The sequence below is a fragment of the Pristiophorus japonicus genome, chromosome 10 (genome assembly GCF_044704955.1).
Source record: "Pristiophorus japonicus isolate sPriJap1 chromosome 10, sPriJap1.hap1, whole genome shotgun sequence".
NCBI lineage: Eukaryota > Metazoa > Chordata > Chondrichthyes > Pristiophoridae > Pristiophorus > Pristiophorus japonicus.
The window spans coordinates 182,067,287-182,079,571 of record NC_091986.1 but is presented as its reverse complement, the minus strand read 5'-3'; positions in this window follow the sequence as shown (position 1 = coordinate 182,079,571).

Genomic DNA, 12,285 nt, shown 5'->3' with positions numbered 1-12,285 from the left:
GTGTTGAAGCGATTCGGGCTGATAAGACATCAGCACATGTGTTTAAATGCTGATCACTCCCTTGCATCTGCCAGTTGGAGAGGGGAGAGTGTTGGAAATACAGAGCTGCAAAGTAATCAGTAGCCATCCATTAAGGGAATTAAAATGAGTGGACAAAAAGCTTTGGTGGTGCAGGCTTGAAGGGCCGAATGGCCTACTCCTGCACCTTTTTTCTATGTTTCAAGGAAGACTGTTAAAACTAGGCTCAGAACTCCCTGGTTTCATGATGAAGAACTGGAGGAGCTTGTATCAAAGGTGGAGCACAGGTATAAAGACCTCACCTGGGATGGTTGTGACAAGCCTCCACCACCCCAATACAGACGCATTTGGAGGGAGATTGATGAGGCCGTGTCCTCAATGGGCAAACATTGCGCAGGATGGAGACCAGTGTAGGAAACGTTGGAACGATATGGTGGCGTCAGCAAGAGTAAGTAACCATTTATTGGAGCCCTCCCATACAATTCCAAAAGGTTCTGTGCCAGATGTGTCTGTGTGTGAGTGTGTGCATGGGGCATGAGCAAAAGGGGTAAAGGCTGCAATGTTTCTTTCTGTAGAAGAAAAGAACATCCAAGGCAGCAAGCCTGAATCCACGGGAGGGGGCCCAGCAGAGGTCATCGAGTTGAGCAGCCTGGAGGAGCGTGCCTTGGCATTGGTGGGTGGCCACTGCCGTGCAACCACAAAGGGTGATGCAGATCCCATGCTAGAGCATGGTAAGCTTATACTAATCTCCAGTGTGCGTGACTCTTATGTCATGAAAGGTCATGCAATCTTGAGTCAAAATGCGTTTTAACGCACACTTTATCGGCCATTATTGGTGTGCCCATGTAGCGCTGGAACTCCTTGATGGCACAATGTGAGATTGGACGGCTCACATGTCATCTTGACCAACCCCACCCGCCAGCTATAGACTGAAATGTTGTCCTCTACTTGCAGATGGTAAGTCGGACAGCACCGAGCAATGCACCCCATCCACTTGTGGCACACAAAGGAGGAGTGTGATCCCAACTTCTTCCACCCTGATATTGTCATCAGCCCAAGACAGCAGCTCCTTTCTCCATCCTCCCCAAGATCACCCATATCCACTGCACCCACCTCCGCCACCCAGAGTCAGGAAGACCAGGAGGGAGAAGGGCCTGTTGTCGAGCCAATTAAGCTCAAGGAGCTGGAAGAGGAGAACACCAGCCTCCTGACAGGTGTGCCACCTGTCATGAGAGCCTCAGTGTCGGGGTCCAAATTCATGGGCTTCGAACTGGACGAACCAGGAACAAGTGCTGGCAGGCGCAGAGGCCGTGGTGTTAAACCAACCAAGTCAGATTCACCCACACAGACCCAACAATCACCTGAGGATGTAGGATGGCTCGTGGCTATTCAGGAGATAGTCCAGCTGATGAGGACGAGCGCTGACCGAGGTCACAATCTGCTGCAGACCATGGCTGGGATAGTTGCCAGCATTGCAACCCTTGCTCATCATCATAGGCAGTCCCTCGGAATCGAGGAAGACTTGCTGCCACTCCTGAAGTGAGTTCTTTGGTGGCTGAACAGTCCAATACGAGAGCCACAGACTCTGTCACAGGTGGGACAGATAGTCGTTGAGGGAAGGGGTGGGTGGGACTGGTTTGCTGCATGCTCTTTCCGCTGTCTGCGCTTGATTTCTGCATGCTGCTCAGTGCCCTCAGATGCACTTCCTCCACTTAGGGCAGTCTTGGGCCAGGGACTCCCAGGTGTCAGTGGGGAGGTCGCACTTTATCAGGGAGGCTTTGAGGGTATCATTGTAGCATTTCCGCTGCCCACCTTTGACTCATTTGCCATGAAAGAGCTCCAAGTAGAGCACTTGCTTTGGGAGTCTCGTGTCTGGCATGTGGACTATGTGGCCTGCCCAGCGGAGCTGATGGAGTGTGGTCAGTACTTCAATGCTGGGGATGTTAGCCCTGAATGAGGACGCTGATGTTGGTGCGCCTGTCCTCTCAGGGGATTTGTAGGATCTCACCGAGACATCGTTGGTGATATTTCTCCAGCAACTTGAGATGTCTACTGTACATGGTCCATGTCTCTGAGCCCTACAGGAGGGCAGGTATTACTACAGCCTTGTATAGACCATGAGCTTGGTGGCAGTTTGGAGGGCCTGGTCTTGAAACACTCTATTCCTCAGGCTGCACTGGCGCACTGGAGGCGGTGTTGGATCTCGTTGTCGATGCCTGCTCTTGTTGATAGGAGGCTCCCGACATATGGGAAGTGGTCCACATTGTCCAGGGCCGCACCGTGGATCTTGATGACTGGGGGGCAGTGCTGTGTGGTGAGGACAGGCTGGTGGAGGACCTTTGTCTTACAGATATTTAGCGTAAGGCCCATTCTTTCGTACGCCTCAGTAAATACATCGACTATGTCCTGTAGTGCAGACTCTGTATGTGCACAGACGCAGGCGTTGTCCGAGTACTGTAACTCGACGACAGAGGTTGGGGTCGTCTTGGATTTGGCCTTGAGATGGCACAGGTTGAACAGGTTCTGTAGTTCCACTCCAGCGGGGAGCTTGTTGACTGTGAGATGGAGCATGGCGGTGAGAAAGATTGAGAAGAGGGTTGGAGCAATGATGCAGTTCTGTTTGACCCCGGTCTGGACGTGGATTGGGTCTGTGATGGATCCTGCAAAGAGACACTCGGTTACTCAACCAGGAAACACCAGGACTGGTTTGATGAGAATGATCAGGAGATTCAAGAGCTAATAGATCGCAAACGCAGGGCATTTCTGAGCCTTAAACTGCAACCCAATGCGGGAGCAGCAAAACAGCATTACAAACGACTCAAGGCTGAGGTCCAACAAAAAACCCGGGACGTAAAGAACAGGTGGTGGATGAAGAAAGCACAGAAGTTGCAGCAGCTGGCCGGCAACTATGATGTGCGAGAATTCTTCATCGCAGTCAAGACCACCTACAGGCCCAACACCCAAGGCCCCACCCCACTGCTGGCCAAGAACGGGGTAACACTCATCAAGGACACCGAGGCAGTCAGAGCCACTGGAAGGAGCACTTCGACGATCTCAATCAAGATTCGGCCTTTGACTCGAGTGTTCTCAACTCCATCCCGCAGCATGCTACCCGCCACCACCTCAGTGAGACCCCAACACTGCATGAGATAGAAAAAGCCATTAGACAGCTCAAAAACAACAAGGCTACGGGTGCGAATGGAATCCCTGCTGAGGCATTGAAATGTGGCGGAGAAGCACATTTGGCGTGAATACATGACCTCATCTTACTCATCTGGAAGGAGGAGAGCATGCCGGGAGATCTCAGAGATGCAGTAATCGTGACCATCTTTTTAAAAGGGGACAAGTCTGACTGTGGCAACTACAGAGGAATCTCCCTACTATCAGCCACTGGGAAAGTCGTCGCTAGAGTCCTCCTCAACCGTCTTCTTCCCGTGGCCGAGGAGCTCCTCCCGGAGTCACAGTGCAGATTTCGTCCCCCACGGGGCACAACGGACATGATTTTTGCAGTGCGACAGCTACAAGAAAAATGCAGGGTACAGCGCCAGCCCTTATACATGGCCTTCTTCGACCTTACAAAGGCCTTTGACACTGTCAACCACAAGGGTCTATGGAGTGTCCTCCGTTTCGGATGCCCCCAAAAGTTTGTCACCATCCTCCGCCTGCTCCACAACGACATGCAGGCCATGATTCTTACCAACGGATCCATCACAGACCCAATCCACGTCCAGCACCATACTGACAGCATGGAGCAGCTCATTAGTGCAGTGGAGCGCGATATCGAGTCTGTTGAGGCGATGAGGCAAGCGATGGCTTCTGGGCAGGTCATGCAATCCCCCGAGCCCACATTCTCAAGGCACACAGAACTCGAGGAGCCGGAGATGCCGGTGCCCTCAATCACGCCTCCTACCTTCTCGCCAAGGTGGACATATCTGCAGAGATCCGGCTGCCGTTCTGCACAACCTGATCAAGCAGAGGCGGTGAGGGGCAGGGGTGCGGCACGCCGTTGAAGGCGGAGTGAAGAAGAGGATGATGGGCCTCACATCAAGGTGGGGGGAGGGAGAGAGGTGGTGGTAGTAGGTCGAGGGGTGGGTGTTGGTGGTGGATATGTTATTTAATTTTATGATCTGTTACTTTTGGAATGCTGCATTTTTCAATAAAGTCACCTTGTTCACCTACTCTTGGTAATGTCTCATTTTTACCTAATGTGTGATGCCTTCTGAGAAAAACACAGTTCAATTGTTCTGCTGTATGAGGAATATCTTACCCTCTGCCTATGATTCTACTGTATAATGGGTCCTGCCATCAGGTCATGACAAGTAAGGGTCACCAATGTAGGAAGGCTTTCATTCAATGAGAGTCCGTTGAACTACTTGCAGGGCACACATTAAGGCTTGCACTTCACCCACTTTTTCTGATGCCAACCATTGCATAGTGCCATCCCTGAGATGATGTGCATCAGTGATATTGCAGTCCATTATATGTATTTTTCCATCTTCCATACCTCATGTCATGCTATTCTCATTATCACATGCAGTGACCTGCCAGAGCTTGACATCTAACTTTTGCGTATTTATTCTGTCATAAGCTCATACCATCTGCGCAGTCACAATCTGTCACTAAATATGTTCCACCTGAAATGGTGTAAAAACTCTTGTAGGGCATCTCCATTGAGCCTTTACCATCTTTCTCTACTCATTGCCGCTTTCTCTACCACACCTTCCCTTCAGCGGAGTAATCTGGATTTACATATCTCAACTCTTTCTGTGCGTGTTAAGGTCCTCACATTACTATCTCTGTACCACCGTTAATGCTGCAGCATGTGTACGAGACCCGGGATGTGCAGTGCTGCAGCTCTCTGAGCGATTCTCTCTGCCGCCCGACTCACAGCCAGCTCAAACCAGCTTATTGCCAGCAAGACGATCTTAGTCGATGGTGCCTAAGGAAAATCCCGGATTTCCAGCCTCCGGAATGGACGGGCGGTAGCAAGTAGCGCCGACGAAACCGCCACGAGGAATCTCCCGGCGGGCGGCACCTGGGCGGGACCAGAGGAATCGCCAAAAAAAAACTATTTCCGGCGGAACCTCGGCGGCTGTGGGTGGAACTTTGACCAAGTTCGGGCCCAAAATCTCAGGATAAGGGGTTGGCCATTTAAGACTGAGATGAGGAAGAATTTCTTCACTCAGAGGGTTGTGAATCTTTGGAATTCGTTACCCCAAACGGCTGTGGATGCTGAGTCATTGATTATATTCAAGACTGCGATAGATTGTTTTTGGACTCTAGGGGAATCAAGTGACATGAGGATTGGACGGAAAAGTGGATTTGAGGTCGAAGATCAGCCATGATCTTATTGAATGACAGAGCAGACTCAAAGGGCCACATGGCCTACTCCTGCTCCTAATTCTTACTTTCTTATGTTGTAGTTTGAGTTAATACTGATACCATCAGATATATGCAACTTAGAGACTGGGGCTATCCAGAAGATGACATTAGTCTCTATACACATTTGGGAGTGTAGGAGAAGTCCCATTCTTATCATTGATTGTTGTTCCAGTTCCTGGAGTTACACTCCCAATACCTAAGTGCCGATGAGTTTACGGTCCATTAAAACAGAAAAATATCTTAAACCTCTTAAAGAAACCGTCAGTTGTTTAGCAAAGTTTGTAGGTTTGTGATACATACTACAATCAAGTCTAAAAGCCACTGGAAAATTAATTTCAGTGTTGCAGCACTTCGATAGTATAGACAGTGACAATTTGTGATATACAGTAGGGTACTTCAAGATTAGAATCTATGTTTAACTATCTATGTTGTTGTGGTTGTTGTAATGTCTTAACATGAGAATTACTCGTTTTCTGTTACATGTTTTGGTTATTATTTATTGGTGTATATTCCATCTGATGTATGCTCTAAAACCATAATTGCAAACTTTTGTTCATTTTTGTAGTGTAACGTTTTTGCTGTCTCTGATTTTGTAAAAATCTGCCCTCTCTTGGTTAATTACAGATATTGCAACACATTTCCTTGACTAAACCTTGTAAAAGTGCATAAACGTTTCTGTGGTTTATGGGCTATTTTGATCTTTTTGTTACAATTTATTGCATAAGACATTTTCACTATGGGAGTTATTGCTGAAACAAGTGACAATTCACCTAAATGGAAGTAAGAATGCTTTTATGAATTGTCATAAAGTGACTAGAGCATTGGATTGCAAACCATATTTTGGTGCGAGAATCTTTTTATCCCTTTTGGATTTATTATTATGTCCTCTACAAGCTATTAGGATTGACAACTAATAGAGATTGACACTGTAAATTCCAGCTCTCCTGACAAATACCATTAGTGTTGCTGCATATTGCTTGAGAGGAGGCACATTTTACAGTTGGTATTTACCTTCCTGCTGATTTTTCCTGCACCAGCACAATGTGCTCATTCTAGAACTGGTGAAATTTCTTTAAAACAGAGACACCTATGCCAGCAAGTCTGCATTTAAAATTCCACCTTTCAAAATTTCAAAATTCCGGTTCAAAATTTTCGTACTAGAGTTACTTGATCACTTGAGACCATGGAGGTGATTTTCAATTGCTGGCTGACCTGAAAAATGGGTGCCTTGCAGTTGAAATGGCACCCTCCCACCATTGGTGGCACTGTAGCATCTCAGTTTGGTACTGCAAATAACCTTGTCTGGTCCAACCATTTCTCTGCTTCCCAAATTCCTGGAAGTGCTCCTATATCTCCACCAATAATCTTACCTTAAAGTATCATAAAAATAATGACAGATTGGATGACTTTAAAATGGGGACTGAATTACCTTGATGTTTGAGGGAGAGCTTGATGTTCCCTTGTCCAATTATCCATGCTCATTAATCTTGTTTCAGTTGAAGAGCACACGCTGTCTTCACTCCTTGCATGCAATAACACAGGAGATTGGCTAGCTTTACAAAATCTCCTGAAAGTCATGCCCCCAAATTATAAACTCAAGAATGTTGATGTAACTAATTGAGATGAATGTGCTCAAAGTCTGTTGAACAAAGGCCATACATATAGATAGAAACATAGAAAATAGGTGCAGGAGTAGGCCATTCGGCCCTTCGAGCCTGCACCACCATTCAATAAGATCATGGTTGATCATTCCCTCAGTACCCCTTTCCTGCTTTCTCTCCATACCCCTTGATCCCCTTAGCCGTAAGGGCCACATCTAACTCCCTCTTGAATATATCCAATGAACTGGCATCAACAACTCTGCGGCAGGGAATTTCACAGGTTAACAACTCTCTGAGTGAAGAAGTTTCTCCTCATTTGGTTCTGGACTTCCCCAATATCGGGAACAATTTACCCGCATCTAACCTGTCTCGTCCCGTCAGAATCTTGTATGTTTCTATGAGATCCCCTCTCATCTATATATATATAGACATGTATACAAAAAGAAAAAAAATAAGTAATGGTTATCAAACTTGCCTTATTGCTATCATTGCATTAGCTCTGAACATACTGGATTTAGGCACAAGTGACGTTTGCCCAGGATCTACCAGCATGACTCATTGCAAAAACACCGCGTGTGCAGTTAAGCAACCATGGTCAACAAATAAGGCAACAGACAGTATCAATCTAAAAGAAAAGGCTTGCAATAAGTGCAAGGAAAAGTGGAAATCCAGCTGACTGGGAGAGCTATAAAAAGTGAGTGAGAAAGGGCAAGGTGGCCTCATTTGAGACAGATGCAGGTAAGACTGTAATCGTCAATAAGGAAATGGCATACTTGTTAAATGAGTACTTTGTATCTGTAGAAGAAGAGGATAAAATACCAGTGGTACAAGAGAACCAAAGATAAGTCAAGCGAGGAACTTCATGGATTTAATACAAGTTTAAGAAATGGTAATGGAGAAAATAATGGGACTTTAGATAGACAAATCTCCAGGACCTGATGGTTTTCACCCCAGGGTATTAAAAGTAATAGGTGAGGAAATTGCAGATGCATTAGCCATAATTTTTTAAAGCTCTCTAGACTTAGGAATTGTGCCTTTTGATCAGAAAATTGCAAATGTCACTTCATTATTTAAGGAGAGAGAGAGAGAGAGGAAGGAACTAGTAGCCTAACATCTGCTGTAGGGAAATTACTGGAATCTATTATCAGAGACAGAATAATAGTATGACTAATCTAGTTGAATTTTTTGAGAAGGTCACTAATATGGTGGGCGGGAGTGTCTATAGATGTTGTCTATATGGACTTTCAGGAGGCATTTAATAAGATTTTGCACAAGAGATTATGAGAAAAATCCTTGTAGCATAGGTTGCTAATTAGTTGGGAGGTGGGAGACAGATTAGGAACAAAGGGAATGTACTCTGATTGGTGGAATGTGACGACTGGTATTCCCTAAAGGATCTGTACTGTGGTCTTAGCTTTTCGCCAAATATATATATATATAAATATATATGTAGATATATGTAGATATATATATGTGCATATAATTTGGATGAAGGAATAAAGAGTGTATATCCAAGTTTGCAGATGACATCAAGTTTAAGAGGAGCAGTAAGTTATGTAGATGGGAACAGATGGCGGCGGGGAGCATCCGACCTGCTTCAACCACAGATTTGGGCCCTACCTTCACTCCTCACCCTCACGCACGAGCCTTCCCTCCGGCGATGTTCGGGCCTCCATCTCTCCAGCGATGTTTGGGCCTCGATCCCACGGTGATGTTTGGGCCTCCATCCCTCCGATGACGTTCGGGCTTCCATCCCTCTGGCGACATTCGGGCTTCCATCCCTCCGCCGATGTTCGGGCCTCCATCCCTCCAGCGACATTCAGGCCTCCCCCCAACCACTGGTCCCACTCAACAACAGAATCTCTGTTGAGCACATGGCTGTGGCCACTCTGACCTCTTTGACCTCTCCTCCTTCCACAAAGTGGACCTCTGATCATCCCAATGCCTGCCCTCAGCCAGACCTTGGTTTCCTCACTAACTCGCCAAAGGGCGCTGCTCAGCGCCGAGCTTATTGCTCGCATCCCGCCAGAGGCAACTAGGCCCATTGAGCAGTGCCTGGTCTCCAGTTGTCTTGGACCCTCTTGCCACTGGATCAAAACCTTGCTCTGCTAAGCCTGTGTGGTAGCTGGTGTGCAACAGCTACTCCACATTAAAAGAACTCACGCACAGGCATCTTCCACCCTTCAAAATGAAGTCTGGGACCTGGAACATCAGGACCCTCATGGACAACTCCAACAGCGACAGACTGGAATGCCACACCGCCATCGTTGCCCGGGAACTTAGACACTTCAATGTCGACATCGCCACCCTAAACGAGACCCGGCGGGCAGGGGAAAGCCAGCTCAAAGAACAAGGTGGAGGTTACACCTTCTTCTGGAAAGGCAAACCAGAAGAAGAACACCGCCTCCATGGAGTCGGTTTCGCCATCAAGAACGAGCTGGTCGACCGCCTCAGCGACTCCCCTTGCGGGATTAGTGAAAGTCTCATGAATCTCCGGCTCACCCTAGCCCGGAACCAATGCGCCACAGTTATCAGTGCGTACGCCCCAACACTCGATGCAACAGATGAGGCCAAAGAGCTATTTTGCTCCAGCCTCGAACAATCCCTATAGATGACAATCTGATCCTCCTCGGCCACTTCAATGCCAGAATCGGTAAGGACACAGATCTCTGAGGAGGCCTGATCAGCAAGGGATAGGAAAAACCAACTCCAGCGGTACCCTGCTCCTGACAAAATGCCTAGAACACGACCTTGTCATCACCAACACCTTGTTCCGCTAGAGGGATAAGTACAGGGCATTGTGGCAACACCCTCGCTCCAGGCACTGGCACCTGCTCGACTACGTCATCGTTCACGCAAGGGATCGCAAGGACGTGGGCATCACCCACGCTATGACAGGAGCCAATGACTGCTGGATGGACCACAGCCTAATCCGTTCCATCATCAAAAATAATATAGCACCAAAGCGACTACGCCAACAGAAGAAGTGCCACAGAAAAATCAATGCCAAGGCACTCAATGACCCAGTTAAGCGAGCTCTATACAGCCAGTACCTCATTGCTAACCTGGCGACCCTTGATGACCCCGAGACTCAGAGTGCCCACAGCACTTGGTCTGCCCTCCTGGCCACCATAACCAGTGCCTGCGAAGAGACGCTTGGTCACTCAACCAGAAAAACCAGGACTGGTTTGATGAGAATGACCAGGAGATCCAAGAGCTAATAAATCGAAAGCGCAGGGCATTTCTGAACTTAAAGCAGCAACTCAACTTGGGAACAGCAAAGCAGCTTTACAGACTGAGGTGCAACAAAAAACCCGTGACCTAAAGAATAGATGGTGGGTGGAGAAAGCACAGGAGATTCAGCAGTTGACCGACAGCCATGATGTGCGAGGATTCTTCATTGGAGTCAAGTCCGCCTATGGTCCAAGCACCCAAGGCCTCACCCCACTGCTGGCCAAGAACGGGGAGACATTCATCAAGGACACTGAGGCAGTCAGGACCCACTGGAAGGAGAACTTCGAAGATCTCCTTAATCAAGACTCTGCCTTTCACATGAGTGTCCTCGACTCCATCCCGCAGCATGCTACCCACCACCATCTCAGCAAAACCCCAGCCCTGCATGAGGTAGAAAAGGCCATCTGTCAGCTCAAGAACAATAAGGCATCGGGGGTAGATGGAATCCCCGCTGAGGCACTAAAGTATGGCGGAGATGCATTATTGGCATGAATGCATGACCTCATCTCTCTCATCTGGAAGGAGAAGAGCATGCCGGGAGATCTCAGAGATGTAGTAATCGTGACTATCTTTTAAAAAAGGGGACAAATCCGACTGCGGCAACTACAGAGGAATCTCCCTGTTGTCGGCCACTGGGAAAGTCATCGCTAGAATCCTCCTTAATCATCTTCTCTCTGTGGCTGAGGAGCTCCTCCCAGAGTCACAGTGTGGATTCCGTTCACTACGGGGTACAATGGACATGATCTTTACGGCGCGACAACTGCAAGAGAAATGCAGGGAACAGCACCAACCCTTGTACATGCTCGCCTTTGACCTTATAATGGCCTTTGACACTGTTAACCATGAGGGACTATGGAGCGTCCTCCTCCGTTTCGGCTGCCCCAAAAGGTTTGTCGCCATCCTCCGCCTGCTCCACGACAACATGCAAGCCATGATCCTGACCAACAGATCCACCACAGACACAACCCACGTCCAGATTGGAGTCAAGCAGGGCTGGTCATCGCGCCAACCCTCTTCTCGAACTTCCTCACTGCAATGCTCCACTTCACGCTCAACAAGCTCCCCGCTGGAGTGAAACGAAACTGTAGAACCAGTGGTAACCTGTTCAACCTTCGTCGCGTCCAAGCCAGATGCAAGACCATCCCATCCTCTGCCGTCGAGCTACAATACGCGGACAATTCTTGCATTTGCGCACATTCAGAGGCTGTATTCCAAGCCATCATCAACATTATCACCGAGTCATACGAAAGCATGGGCCTTACATTAAACATCCATAAGACAAAGTTCCTCCACCAACCTGACCCTGCCACACAGCACTGCCCCCCCAGTCATCAAGATCCATGGTGCGGCCTTGGACAACGTGGACCACTTTCCATACCTCGGGAGCCTATTATCAGCAAGGGCAGACATCGACGACGAGGTTCAACACCATCTCCAGTGCGCCAGCGCAGCCTTCGGCCGCCTGAGGAAGAGAGTGTTCGAAGATCAGGCCCTCAAATCTGGCATCAAACTTATGGTCTACAGGGCTGTAGCAATACCCGCCCCCCTGTATAGCTCAGAGACATGGACCATATACAGTAGATACGTCAAATCGCTCGAGAAACATCACCAACGATGTCTCCGCAAGATCCTGAAAAACCCCTGGGAGGATAGACGCACCAATGTCAGTGTCCTCAATCAGGCCAACATCCGCAGCATTGAAGCACTGACCACACTCGACCAGCTCCGTTGGGTGGGCCACATTGTCCGCATGCCTGACACAAGACTCTCAAAGCAAGCACGCTACTCGGAACTTCTACACAGCAAGCGAGTCCCAGTTGGGCAGAGAAAGCATTTGAAGGACACCCTCAAAGCCTCCTTGATAAAGTGCAACATCCCCACTGACATCTGGGGGTCCCTGGCCAAAGACAGCCTAAGTGGAGGAAAAGTATCCGGGAGGGCGCTGAGCACCTCGAATCTCGTCGCTGAGAACATGCAGAAAACAAGCGCAGGCAGCAGAAAGAGCTTGCGGCAAACCAGACTCCCCACCCACCCTTTCCTTCAACGACTG